Genomic DNA, 12,257 nt, shown 5'->3' on the forward strand with positions numbered 1-12,257 from the left:
CCCTACCCCAGGGGCTGAGGCACCTCCTACTAGAGCCCGCCTGTCCCCCTGCCTGCAACAGGTTAAACCACCAGTCTGAGGTCAGGACTCTCCTGGAAATACGAGGCCTGGCAGGATCTAGTTCATTTTTTAACAAGATGTTTGTTTTTGTTTGAAAATAAAGAATTCTTGTGATGAGAACTCCAGATTTATGGTCTGAACAGCTTGCCACATGTGACATATACAGCAGCGTTCCCTCTGGCCGGCGTGCTGCCCATCACACTGGTACTTCTTTATCTTCTAACTGCCAGGCAGTAAAACGAAGCCTGCGCCCACTCTTCCCACACAAAAGCTGGACGTACCCATGACGGAAGCAAAGCAACAAAACTGCAGCTAATAATCTGGCCCCCAGACTACGGGAGACATCGTGCTCCGGTGAGCAACCCTAAGTGTTCATCTGGCATCTGTTTTCAAATAAAAGCAGGATTGGGATCCTGCTTTTATTTCAAAAATAAAATTAAATAAATAAATAAATAAATAAAATCTGTCTGCTAGCCCTTCTGAACACCCCCTTTGTCCTCACCCACCGCTAAGTCCACCCCTACTTTGCTTTTAAAAACTCTGACTGTAATCTGGCTCAGGGTCCAAGTCCCTACTCTGCTGTGTCGGGTACACTTGGGCCCAAGCTTAAGCTTGTCAAATAAACCCTCATGTGACTGCATCGGTGCTTGGCTCCTTGGTGGTCTCTCGGATGCGAAAACTCGGCCATAACACCCAAAGGTCTAGGGGCCCCGATGCTCAGTCCTGACCACTCAGCCAGCCCAAGTGAAGTGCCTGGGACAATCCTTCAAGGTCACCTGCACTGACTGCCCTGGCATCGTTAGTGCCCGGTTCCTGTGAGACCGCAGGTGTTTCCGGGAGGGTCCCCGGGAAGGACGTGTCCTAATGTGCCAGCTGCCAGGGGCTGAAATCCACCCGAGGCTTGACTGCTGGGATTGGGAGGGGGAGCGGTTGCTCAGCCTCTAAGCCCTGGACACAACCCCAGCAGGCTCTACTCAGCAAGAAGGCTTCCTGCGAGGGCTGGCTGGGCGGGCAGCACCCCCCGGACCACGTGCTGCTGAGCAGTCGGGCCAAGGGCCAGCCAAGGGCAGGAGGAGGTAGATGCACTGCAGGAGCTCCGTGGCTCTTGAGGCCACATTGGGTTCTGTCTTTCCAGCACATGCCAAACTCCCAGGGGTGGGGACCATGCCACCCTGACGCGTCCCCGTACAGAGCACCGGCTCAACAGCTGAAACAAGCGGGGACCTGCTTCCTCCCCCTCCCTCCATGTCTTCCGTCAAGTGCCTGTGCACTGCCTGTGTGGGGTCCCCACGGTGTGGAGCCCTCCGTGGCCCTCCCCACAGCGCGAGGTGCCCTACCCTGTGGCTCTTGGGAGACAGAACTGGATGTTCATCAGGACGAGGTCTGTTCAGCTGCTTCAGACCTGGGGGCCCCCAAAGGGCCAGGCTCAGCCTGCTGCTGGGGCGCCACCTCCACTGAGAAAGGAGCCCTGCTGGAGGCCGATCACTGAAAGGGGATGGAGCTGGTCTCTGGATACAGGATCTGGCTGGAATCCCTGAAAGCCAGGCTGACCCAGGCAAAAGCCTCTTTCTGGACAGGGCAGACGCAGCCAGCTGTGTTGACAAAACAAGGGACACAGCCATCTCAAAAGCTGAAGGGAGAGGCCTGCGGGCATAGGGCGTCCGCAGCTGCTGGACTGTATTTGTCTGAGTTCTTAGTTCCAAACACAAAACAAAACGGAAACACCAACCAAACCATAGAAACTATCCTCCGTCTAGGCAAATCTCATCATCCCATGTCGCTTTTCTTTCTTCTTTCTTGAGATGCACCTTCAAAAACGAAACCCTGTTGGGTCAACAACAGCTCTGCTATTTGGTTCCTGAACAGCTGGGCCATTCCAGGGCTCAGCATCCCCATCTGAGGCTGCCCACTCCAGCCCACATCCCTGCTGGTATCCAGGACGCGGCCTGTGGCCCAGAACATTCTGGTGTGACCTTAGGGACCTCATGACTCTCAAGTGGACAGCCACCTCCTGGGAAATGGGACCAAAACTGGCAAGTCCTGAATTTTAGGAGTCATCTCTGTCCGAAATATATCGTAGTGGTCACTTGAAAGGATGTGGTTCCCCAGTCATCCAGGGCAAAGGGCTGTTTTGTCCCAGAGTATATTAGTGTATGGGTTAGAGGGGCTCACGCACCAAGAGCAGGATGGACCCTGGCACCTCGCATTCGGGTACAAAGTGCCGCTCCCCTGGAGGTTTCTGCACAACGCCCAAAGCGAGGGTAACCCTCCCTTCTGCCACACAAGGGATGGGTTCAGACACTGAGCCTGGCCTTATCTCTGGCTCACCCTTCACAGCCAGTCTCTGAGTCCCCTCTAAAACAGAGATAGTCAGGCCCCACAGGGCAGGGCCGAGGCTGGCACCAGCTGCAGATGGCAGAGGGCTGGGAACTGAAGGGGAAGTGCCCATTAGTGTGGGCTGCTGGTGCCCGCCCACTGGTGACCAGCACGGTCTGGCCAGTCCAGGGATATTTCCTTGACCTTTAACATTGATGTCCTAAGTATCTTAGCTCTGACTCCTAACAGGTGATTCTCAGCTGCTGGTTCAGTGTTGGAGGCACCAAACTAGTTCAGTCTCATTTAAACTGGAAGGAGGCCCTATCCTCCAACCCCCTCAGCCAAGTTCTGAATCCACACAGTTTACCTCTGACACCTTATTTTTATTTTTTTTAAGATTTTATTTATTTTAGAGAGATCGAGCGCACAAGCAGGGGGAGAGGAAGAGGGAGAGTGAGAAGCAGGCTCCCTGTTGAGCAGAGAGCCCTATATGGGACTTGATCCCAAGACCCAGAGATCATGACCTGAGTCAAAGGCAGACGCTTAACCGACTGAGCCACTCAGGCGCCCCCCCCCCGATCTTTTAAGAAAGATTTATTTGAGAGAGAGAGAGAGAGAGAGAGATGACTCTGATGCTTTAAAAAACAGTTCTCTGGCACAACATACACACAAAAAAATTACTAAAATCAACAACCAACGGCTTCGTTTATCTTCTCAGATATGAGAACAGCACTGCGCTTGTGTGGAAAACGTCCGTACTCTTGAAGAGATGTACACTGGATATGTAGAGACGAAATGACAGAACATCCTGTAACTTCATTTAGTTGGAGCAAAATGCCTGAATGTTAATAACTGTCAAGTGGGATGAAAGGTATGCCAAATGGGTGTTTGAAAGTGTTCCTGGGGTGCCCAGGTGGCTCAGTCTAAGCGTTTGCCTTTGGCTCAGGCCATGATCCCACAGTCCTGGGATGGAGTTCCCCATCGGGCTCCCTGCGCAGCGTGGAGTCTGCTTCTCTCTCCGCCCCTCTGCCGGCTTGTGCGCTCTCTCTCTCTCTCTCACAAATAAATAAAACCTTTAAAAAAAAGTGCATTTCTCTCTAAAAAAAAAAAGTTCCCAATTAAAAGCCAACCAATCAACCACCCACCCAACTTTCCCACAGAGGCTGAGTTTGGGAGAGAGAGTGCAGGCTGGCCAGGTGACTGATGTAAACGACACTGGCATCCTGCACCCCGAGCTCTGGGAAGCAGTGCCACCCGCTGGGGCAGCCATGCCAGCCTCCGCCCACCTCCGCCCTGGAAGAGTGAGTTCTCGGCAAACTGCGGCCGGTTCGCGGACCTGCACTCTGGATCCCCGGGGCGCTTAGGGGCCTAGTTCAGAGGGTTATGGGCTCAGGAAACACTGCTCAGGACCGAAGTTCATCAAACGTCAAACTCCACTGATGCTTTAAGGAGCAACGGGACACCGGGCACTGTTTTAGGAGCCTGCCTGAAGCTGACCGAGATGCTAATTCCCAACCACAGGGCCAGCCGAGGGCAACGCCCTCCCCACGCCCCTCCCCTTCAGGGCCCAGAAAACGGGGACATGCAGAAAGTCCCTGCTGAAACCTGGAGCTTTTGGGTCGAAGTCCACAACCCTACATCATCCAAGGCCAAGCCCTGCCCCTCCGAGCAGTGTTTCCAGAGAAGGTTCCGGGACAAGGGTCCTCCCCTCCCTGTTGCAACGGTCTTCAGGGAAAACCCTGGTGGACAAGCCCAGACACATCACCACCTGCCAATCCAAGTAGCCAAACAGGACGATCTCCAAAAATCCTCAACAGTCCAGCAAGGACACCATCCCGCTTCCGCACTGGGCAAGAGTGGGAGTGGGAGTCCACGACGGACTGTCACTGATGACCGAATCAATGAACCGCGGGGTACACTCAAACTACACCTGCCACCACGTGGATGAACGTTGAAAACGAGACGCTGGGCGAAAGAAGTCAGACTCAAAAGGCCACGTATCTTATGATTCTAGTTACATGAAATGTCCAGAGCAGGCAAATCCGGCCAGACAGTAAGCGAGCGCTTACTGGAGACAGCAGGATTGGGGGGGGGTGGAGGGGTAGTGGCTACGGATGTGGGGTTTCTTTGGAGAGCGGTAGAAATGTCCTGAAACCGCATGTGGCGACGGGTGCACAGCTCTGTGAATACAGCAGGAGTGCTGAGAGAACGGTGCCCTCCGCATGGGTGAGTCGCACAGCCTGTGAGCCTGTGGATCACAGCTCATTAAAGCTGTTAAAAACAAAACCAAACAAATCCTGAGAGTGAATGTTTCTTTGGTGAACAAATGGATGAAAAAAAATTACTTCTGAAGACTGTCACAGTAGATTCCAGAAAGAACCAGAAGGTTTGTAGCCTGCGAAGTAATTGCAGGGACCCACGCTGGTGCCCGTGGGAGGCTAGCATGGACCCTGCCACCTGGGGTGTGGGGCGTGTGTATGTGTGTGTACAAGCACGCACATGCACCTGTGCCCCCTAACAGGGCCGGGGCGCGGGAGCCCTAGGAAGACAAGGCTGAAGATCAGAGAGCTTGCCAGGTGACTCAGAGATGAGGAACCACCAGCCCACCAAGGCCCACCTGGTAGTTTAGTCCAGATTTGGACCAATTTTAATTACTTCATACTCAAAGGGAAAAAAATCTGTCACACTGCGTGAGAAGTGATCAGAGGAAGTTATCGATTCTTAGCCAAGAATGTCTGTGCTGTCTATGAGTCTTCACAGGGTAGCAACTGAAAATGCCTTTGAGAAAGTAAAGATCACGCTCAGACTCCCCCCAGCCCCAGCTGAGAAATCAACACAAACCGCAAATCACCAGAGGAATCTGAAATCAGCCTGTGGCCCCAGGGTCTGACTGGTGCCAGGAAACTCCATGTCCTCCTCTTTCCAGGAACAGCCCTCCAGACTGCTCATCTGCTGTGAGACGGGCTCGAGCCAGCTCGAGAAATGGGGTGCCACGACTGTCTGCCCTCGCTCTCAGCAGAGCTGCAGAGCCCCACCGGCTGTGCCCCTCCGCGCTCCTGCTCAACAGCCCATGCGATCTGAGCTCCCACGGAAAAGCACCGCAGGACAGGACGCCGCGGACGCGCGCTCAGCCGACCCGCCAGCACCAGGCACAGAACGAGTATGGGCACCCGGCAACATTAGCCAGCAGTCAGGGTCCGGACGGTCACAGGCTGACCCCGGGCATCCGAGGAGCCAAAGAGCGAGGGCTGGGCGTGGAGCACTTCCTGAGGGGACGGGATGTTCTCTGTGTAGACAGTGATGGTGGTTACACACACAGATGGTTAAAACTCACTAGGTGCATTCTGTCGTATGTATACTAAACTTCAATGAAGCTGATTTTAAAAGATTTTTTTAAAAACCCTGTATGTTGAGCCTGATAGCAAAAGGAGAGACCTATAATAAATGAGCATCTCATGTCCAAGAGTCATAAATTTTTCCCTAGTATCCTTGGGACAGGCTCTTGACCAAAGGGACAGGATTTGTTCCCTATCTGGCATTCAAGTAAACACTGGGCTCCGAGATGCACCGCTGTTTGTGGAATCTCACATCCCTATTAAATGGGCTTCCATGGTTTCAAAAGCCTTGGTTTAAAAATAGAAACAAGTCACTTTTAACTAAGGGGGAAATGCAGCATTTATAGTGTGAGTCTGTCCCAGTCCAACTGACAGCAGGCAGAGAAAGGAAAGGAAGGCAGGGAAAGGGAGAGCCTGGTGCGGGTCCCACAGGAAACACCGGTGTCGGAGACCAAGTTTACAGAGAGGGTGGCAGGGCACGTGAGATGCTGGTGTGGCGGATGGTTCACAGACAGGGAGCAGGCCCGGGGACCCACCTCTGGTACATGTAGGAATCCCCCACTTACCATCTAGAACCTTCCACCATGTGCCAGTCTCCTATGGCTACGGGCTACTCTTACGGCTGATGGGACAAGAATCCTGAGGGTTCACTAGAGAAGAGGGGCCAGCGGGTGAAGCCAGAGCACAGCCGCGCCCCCATCCCGGTCTCCATTCCGAGCCCTTGGGTGCTGGCACCGGAGCTTAGACACGCAAGCCACCTCTCGGGGTATTTCCCTACGAAGACACAGACTCAACTACAATACAACAGCAGGGGCACGCTGTACAGGGAACCCAAAGTTCGCTTAGACTTTGAAGTTAAAACATGAAGCTGCAAAGGTTCATGCTACTCTGAGAATTCTTGCCTGGGTTTCCTGGGTCTGCATCCTGCCCTTGGCCTCTGAGGGGGCGGGGTGGTTGAGTGAAGTAATTCAAGGAGGGACAGAAACCACATTCTCCAAGATCCAAATGAAGGGCTGTCTGCTCACCTGCTCCACCTTTCTCCTTCCCCAGCCTCATCCTCAGGAGGCTGTCTGCAAACCTTGTCTTCTTTCTGTGCTGAAATGACGCCCTATCCCTGTACGAAAGGCCACTTTTCCCTGAGGATTTCCAGGTGGCGGGAAGGGCTGATGTCTGGACACCTGGGCACTGCCTCCACATGCTCAGCCAGAGGGACAAAGTGAAATGGAGGAAAAGCCACCAAGATGTCCCCAATATGCACAGAAACACTTTTCATCTCCCCTCCACTGCTAAGTGCTGGGGATTCAGAATCCGGGGGCTGAGAATGGCTCATTCCACTTCCTGGAGGGGTTTCCCGGCACTGTCATGAGGCCCACAGGGCCCTCCACTCCCACCCCAAAGGAGGAGGCTGGAACAACCCTATTCCTGGGCCCCCCCACTTTGAGCCCTGACACCCCAGGTCCATAGGGCCTCTTCCTTCTTCAAAGACACTGCTTCTTGGTCTCATACAAGTCACATGCAACTTTTAAAAAGCACCCCCCCCTTAATGTCTTGGGAAGTGCTCTGGTCTCTACTCTTGCCCTCATCAGACATCCGGTATTCAGGCCTGCCATGACCCCACTGCACACTCTATCACTCCTAGAACCTTCCCTTCCTTTTCTTCTTTCACTTGCACTGGTTCAAAGGGTCCTTTCTCCCAGCCGAGGTGAGCCACCCTCCACTTAGGCTATGGGTGCTAAGTCCTCCCTGTGCTCTCAGACCCTGCCAGGACGCTGGGGTCACTGTGACCACTGAGACATCAGTCCTGTATGTGCTTCTGCTTTGTTCTGTCGCTAAGAAGATGAAACGAGATGGCCTCTTCCAAACAGCCCAGCCCCACAGCTCCTCCTGCCCACACACCCGCTCTGGGTACTGTGCATCCCCTCTCTCGGACATGCCTTCCCGCCACCCGTTCCCCTTCCACACCATTACCTGCAGCGCCCCATGTGCTGCCACCTTCCCGCTCCATCCGCTGTGCCCGGCGTCGGCCCCGCGTCTGCTCTAGCACACCCACGACAAAGCACCAACAGCTTCCCCGCCTCGGAAGCCAGCAGCCTCCGTCAGGACTGCCCTCCCCAACCCTCTGAAGCTCACAACTGAGTCCGTTCCTTTCTCAAAGCCTGAGCTCCCTTCACCCACGATGAAGGACCACCCTGGTCTTTCCCCAAACTCTAGGCTTCTTCTCAGGTGAGGCCCAAGGGAAGATGAGCACACGCTCGCCCACGGCCCAAGAACCAGACCCAGGGCTCTCGGGAACGTGCAATTCTGCAGACGTCAGGCTGATCTGCTTGGAAAATGCAACAGTAATGAGCTCTAAGCTCTTGCCTTTAGGACAGATGAGGGACAAAAGGAAAACTAAGCCAGGGACGGGGACAGAAGCCTGCCTTTCACAGCGGTAAAATGGGCTGCAGGCCTCGAAGGAGACTGAGGGACACAGGGAGCCCTCTTCATAGCTCAGCTGTACACACAGGCAGCTGTTCGTGGGGGAGCGAGCGTCTCCACAGCAGCCTGGGCTCCTTCTGAAACTTCAGTGTAGGAGCAACATGAATAATTCACAAGATGACAAGAAACAAGCACCCCACACTCTGGCTCCAAACAGCCTTCCTCTTTAAACCTACCTCACCGTGCTCTGAGGGGAGCCTGTAATTCTTACAGACGCTTCTCTTCAAACACGAATTGACAGGGGCGCCTGGGTGGCTCGGTGGGATAAGCCTCTGCCTTCAGCTCGGGTCGTGATCTCAGGGTCCTGGGATCGAGCCCACATCGGGCTCTCTGCACAGCGGGGAGCCTGCTTCCCCACCCCCCAATCTGCCTGCCTCTCTGCCTACTTGTGATCTCTATCAAATTAAAAAAAAAAAAGATCAAACACAAATTGATCATACTGGAGGATTCCGTTTGTAGGACATTCTAAAACTGGCTAAAGGAATCAAAAGTGACAGAAATCAGAAAGTAGATGCAGTAGGGGTCACTGAGAAGGGGCAGAAGGCAACTTGCCAGGGCGATGGTGATATGCTGTGTCTCCTTCAATGGTCGCATGGTAAACACCAGTCAGGTGCCAAGTTTTCTGCCAGGGGCCGGTGAACTTGGGGTGCCTGCACTTAACAGTTGGGCCTTCCTTCAGATTCTTGAGGGTGAGAAGGCAAAGACAAAGGCCTCCGTGCAGCACAAGGAGGACATCTAGCATTTCGGAGCTCTGATCTTAAGCTTTACATTGTGCCTCAAGATGACACAGATCTCATTTTGTTTTAAATTTATTTTTCTATTTTGTTTTGCTGCACATCCTAGGTAAAATGACCAGATGCACAGGGCATACGTAGAGACCACCGCGCACGTGTGCCACCTGCAAACCCGATGCTCCCTGGGAAGGCATCTGCACTCAACGCTGCTCAGCACAGTCGGGGACAGATTCCCTGGTTGTTCTCAGGACCCACATCACAGCACTGGAGCCAGCGAATTTCCACACAGACAAAGGCCTGGATGGTGGGCAGGCTGCCTAAGGCCTCTTTGCCTTTTGTGGCCTTACTTGGCCAGTGTCAGAAGGAGAGCCTAGGTCTGGGGTAAGACAAGGACGAAGAGGAAGACTGGACAAGAATATGAGCTGGGAGAAAAAGGGGACACTGGAACCAGGGGCCAGAGACATGGAGCCACGAGCAGACACCATGGTACCCCTTGCTGGAAAGTTCCAGACACGTCTCATCTTCCCAGAATAGAACATGAGGTTGCAGACGAGCTTCCAGGGCCAGCTCAAATGCTGGCATCGAAAGACAGAGCAAGGGCGTGGAGCCCACAGGGCGCATGCGGGACGGCCTGGTGAGGGGAGGAAGCGCGCCTGCCCCTCCGCTTCTTAAGCTGGGGTCTTGGTCGGAGGCCACCTGACGAGGAGCACCCAGAATACAGCGCCCAGTTCAGATCCAGGGAGAGGTCAACTAGCTCGCTTTAATGACACAACCACCTACAAGTTGCCAGATTTTTAGGGGCTGGGAATAAAAACATATGTAATAATCTGCAGTCCTGACCACCAGCCAAGACTGGACCCTGTTTAGGGCTCAAACCCAGCCAGGAGTGTGTTCTCCCACACAGAACTCCGGCGGCCGGAGCAGCCCTCGGCCCTGCTGGGGACAGTGGGTAACAAGGACCAGGCAGCTCCTCACTTTCAAAGTAAAAAGAACAGCAATAGGGGAGTTGGGTTTCAGAGACTGCTCCCCACCCCCCCCATGCCCCCGCTGCCCCCAGCAGGCCAGGCCTCCTGCCTTTCTTCCACGTTTCCAGCTGGGTTTTTAATCTCTACTTCTCTGGCTTTGCACTTAAGATCCTTCAGAATCAAAGAGATGTTAATTATGAAATTGGGTCAAATTTGGTATAAATTAACACTTGATCATGAGGCTAACTTAATATTTTTAAAAACTAATTTAACCTCCTTTCAGCATTTGCCTCCGGAATTACAGCAGGTGTCTGTGTTCAACACTCATTTCTATATTATTTGAGCTTATTATTATTATTTTTTAAGTGAGCTCGAGTTGTTTTTGTTCTCAGGAAAAAAAAAAGACTTTCAGGTAGTATGAGCAAATCATGAATGCATTTTTATGAGAATTATCTCATGGGCTGTTTTTAATTAGCAACAACTTGGAAGTTTTACAGTGTCTCTTCAACCTATAAGTAGAACGATTACCCATTCTGCCCCAAAATAGTATCTCATAGTGCTAACTTTCCAATCCCAGACCCCTGGAATAGTGTGGCATTTTGTGCACGGATACCAGAAACAGATGCTCAAAGTTGTAATGAAGCAAAATGGAGGTAGTTGTGGTTAAGGAAGCTAAACAGACTTGTAAACATATTGTAAAGGGCTCCGTGTAATTACTAAACAACTCTTTATTTTTTTTTTTTTTAAAGATTTTATTTATTTATTTGACAGACAGAGATCACAAGTAGGCAGAGAGGCAGGCAGAGAGAGAGGAGGAAGCAGGCTCCCCGCCGAGCAGGGAGCCCGATGCGGGGCTCAATCCCAGGACTCTGGGATCATGACCTGAGCTGAAGGCAGAGGCTTTAACCCACTGAGCCACCCAGGCACCCCGTAAACAACTCTTTAAATGGCTTTATAAAAGCCAATTTAAAATATTTACAAGTTTTAAACGACCATTTTAAAAAAGGTTTTACAAAAACATTCCCCGGGCACCTGGCTGGCTCAGGTCTCCATCCGGGTCATGAGTCTTGAACTCCGGGTCGTGAGCTTGAGCCCCTTGTGGGGTGCAGAGATTATTTAAAATAAAATTAAATTAAAACAAGATTAAAAACATTTTCCTTTTCTTGAAGGAGAGAAATGCTCTTGTAAACTTTTTTTTTTTACTATGAACACACGTTCAGAGTAAAATAAGCCACATGCAACATAAACCAAAACTAAGATTCCCATACTCCCCCAACCCCAGTATAATGACTGTTAGTGTTTCTGGTATTTCCTACGAGAAAATGATTTTTGGGGGCATCTGGGTGGCTCAGTCTTCTTAGTGTCTGCCCTCAGCTCAGGTCATGACCCAGGGTCCTGGGATATAGCCGTGTTGGGCTCCCAGCTGAGCAGAAAGCGGCTTCTCCTCCTCCCGAAGCCCCGCCAGCCCCACTCGTGCTCTCTCTGTCAAATAAATAAATAAAATCTTAATGACTTGTTGTTGCTGTTACATAGAAGAGGGCATGGCTGGTAAGGGGCTGAAGGGTCTTTGGGGTCTTTGGGGTAGTGGGTACACAGTACTCTGTGCCATGACCGTTTGTCAAGTGGCGAACTTTTCTCTGCGGTCACACTTCAAAGAAGGTGTTACAAACGGAAGGCCAGAGGAGAGACAAAGTCATCTGAAACTCAAACTGGAAGAGCAGTAACCCTCTGAATCAGCAAGCCCTTCTGAAGAGTTTAAAGAGAGGAGTGGTTTGAGAAAGAAACAAAACTGAAGCAAGTACCCACCAGCACACCCCCAGGAACACTACAGAAAAGGTGTAAATATTACCGCACCAACATTTTCCAGATAAGAATTCTTCTTAGTACCTCAGGGACAATTTCCTACAAGCTGTTTTATATAATGAAACTGCTTTCTTCTCGGTCATTTTCGAGATGGGCTCAAATTTCAATACTTTGCTGCCCAAATAGATCATATTTCAGGAATTCAGGAAATAAAGAGGAACGTGATTTGATTTTTAACAACAGTAACTATTCAACAAGAGATAGAACTGGAAGAATCTTTTATTTAATGCGGTTTGTTAACGATGACAAAATACTTTTCTCTGGTGTTCCTACGGAAGCAAAGGGAGCAAAGACTTTCTCAGACAGTTGTCCTGTGTCCCCTTCCACAAGCACCTCCTCTTTGCTTCTTTACAACTGTCAATCTGTCTTTAGAAGGTTTTTTCTTGCATTCGTACACAAAATGTCATGCTATTCCAAGGCCATGGGGTAAAAGCTGGCACTAAGAGCCCATTTGGAGGCAAAATGGGTACTTGTTCTCGCTATCTAAAGACACATTTAATAATGTC

The sequence above is a fragment of the Lontra canadensis genome, unplaced genomic scaffold, assembly GCF_010015895.1.
Source record: "Lontra canadensis isolate GAN:19392208 unplaced genomic scaffold, GSC_riverotter_1.0 scaffold224, whole genome shotgun sequence".
Lineage (NCBI taxonomy): Eukaryota > Metazoa > Chordata > Mammalia > Carnivora > Mustelidae > Lontra > Lontra canadensis.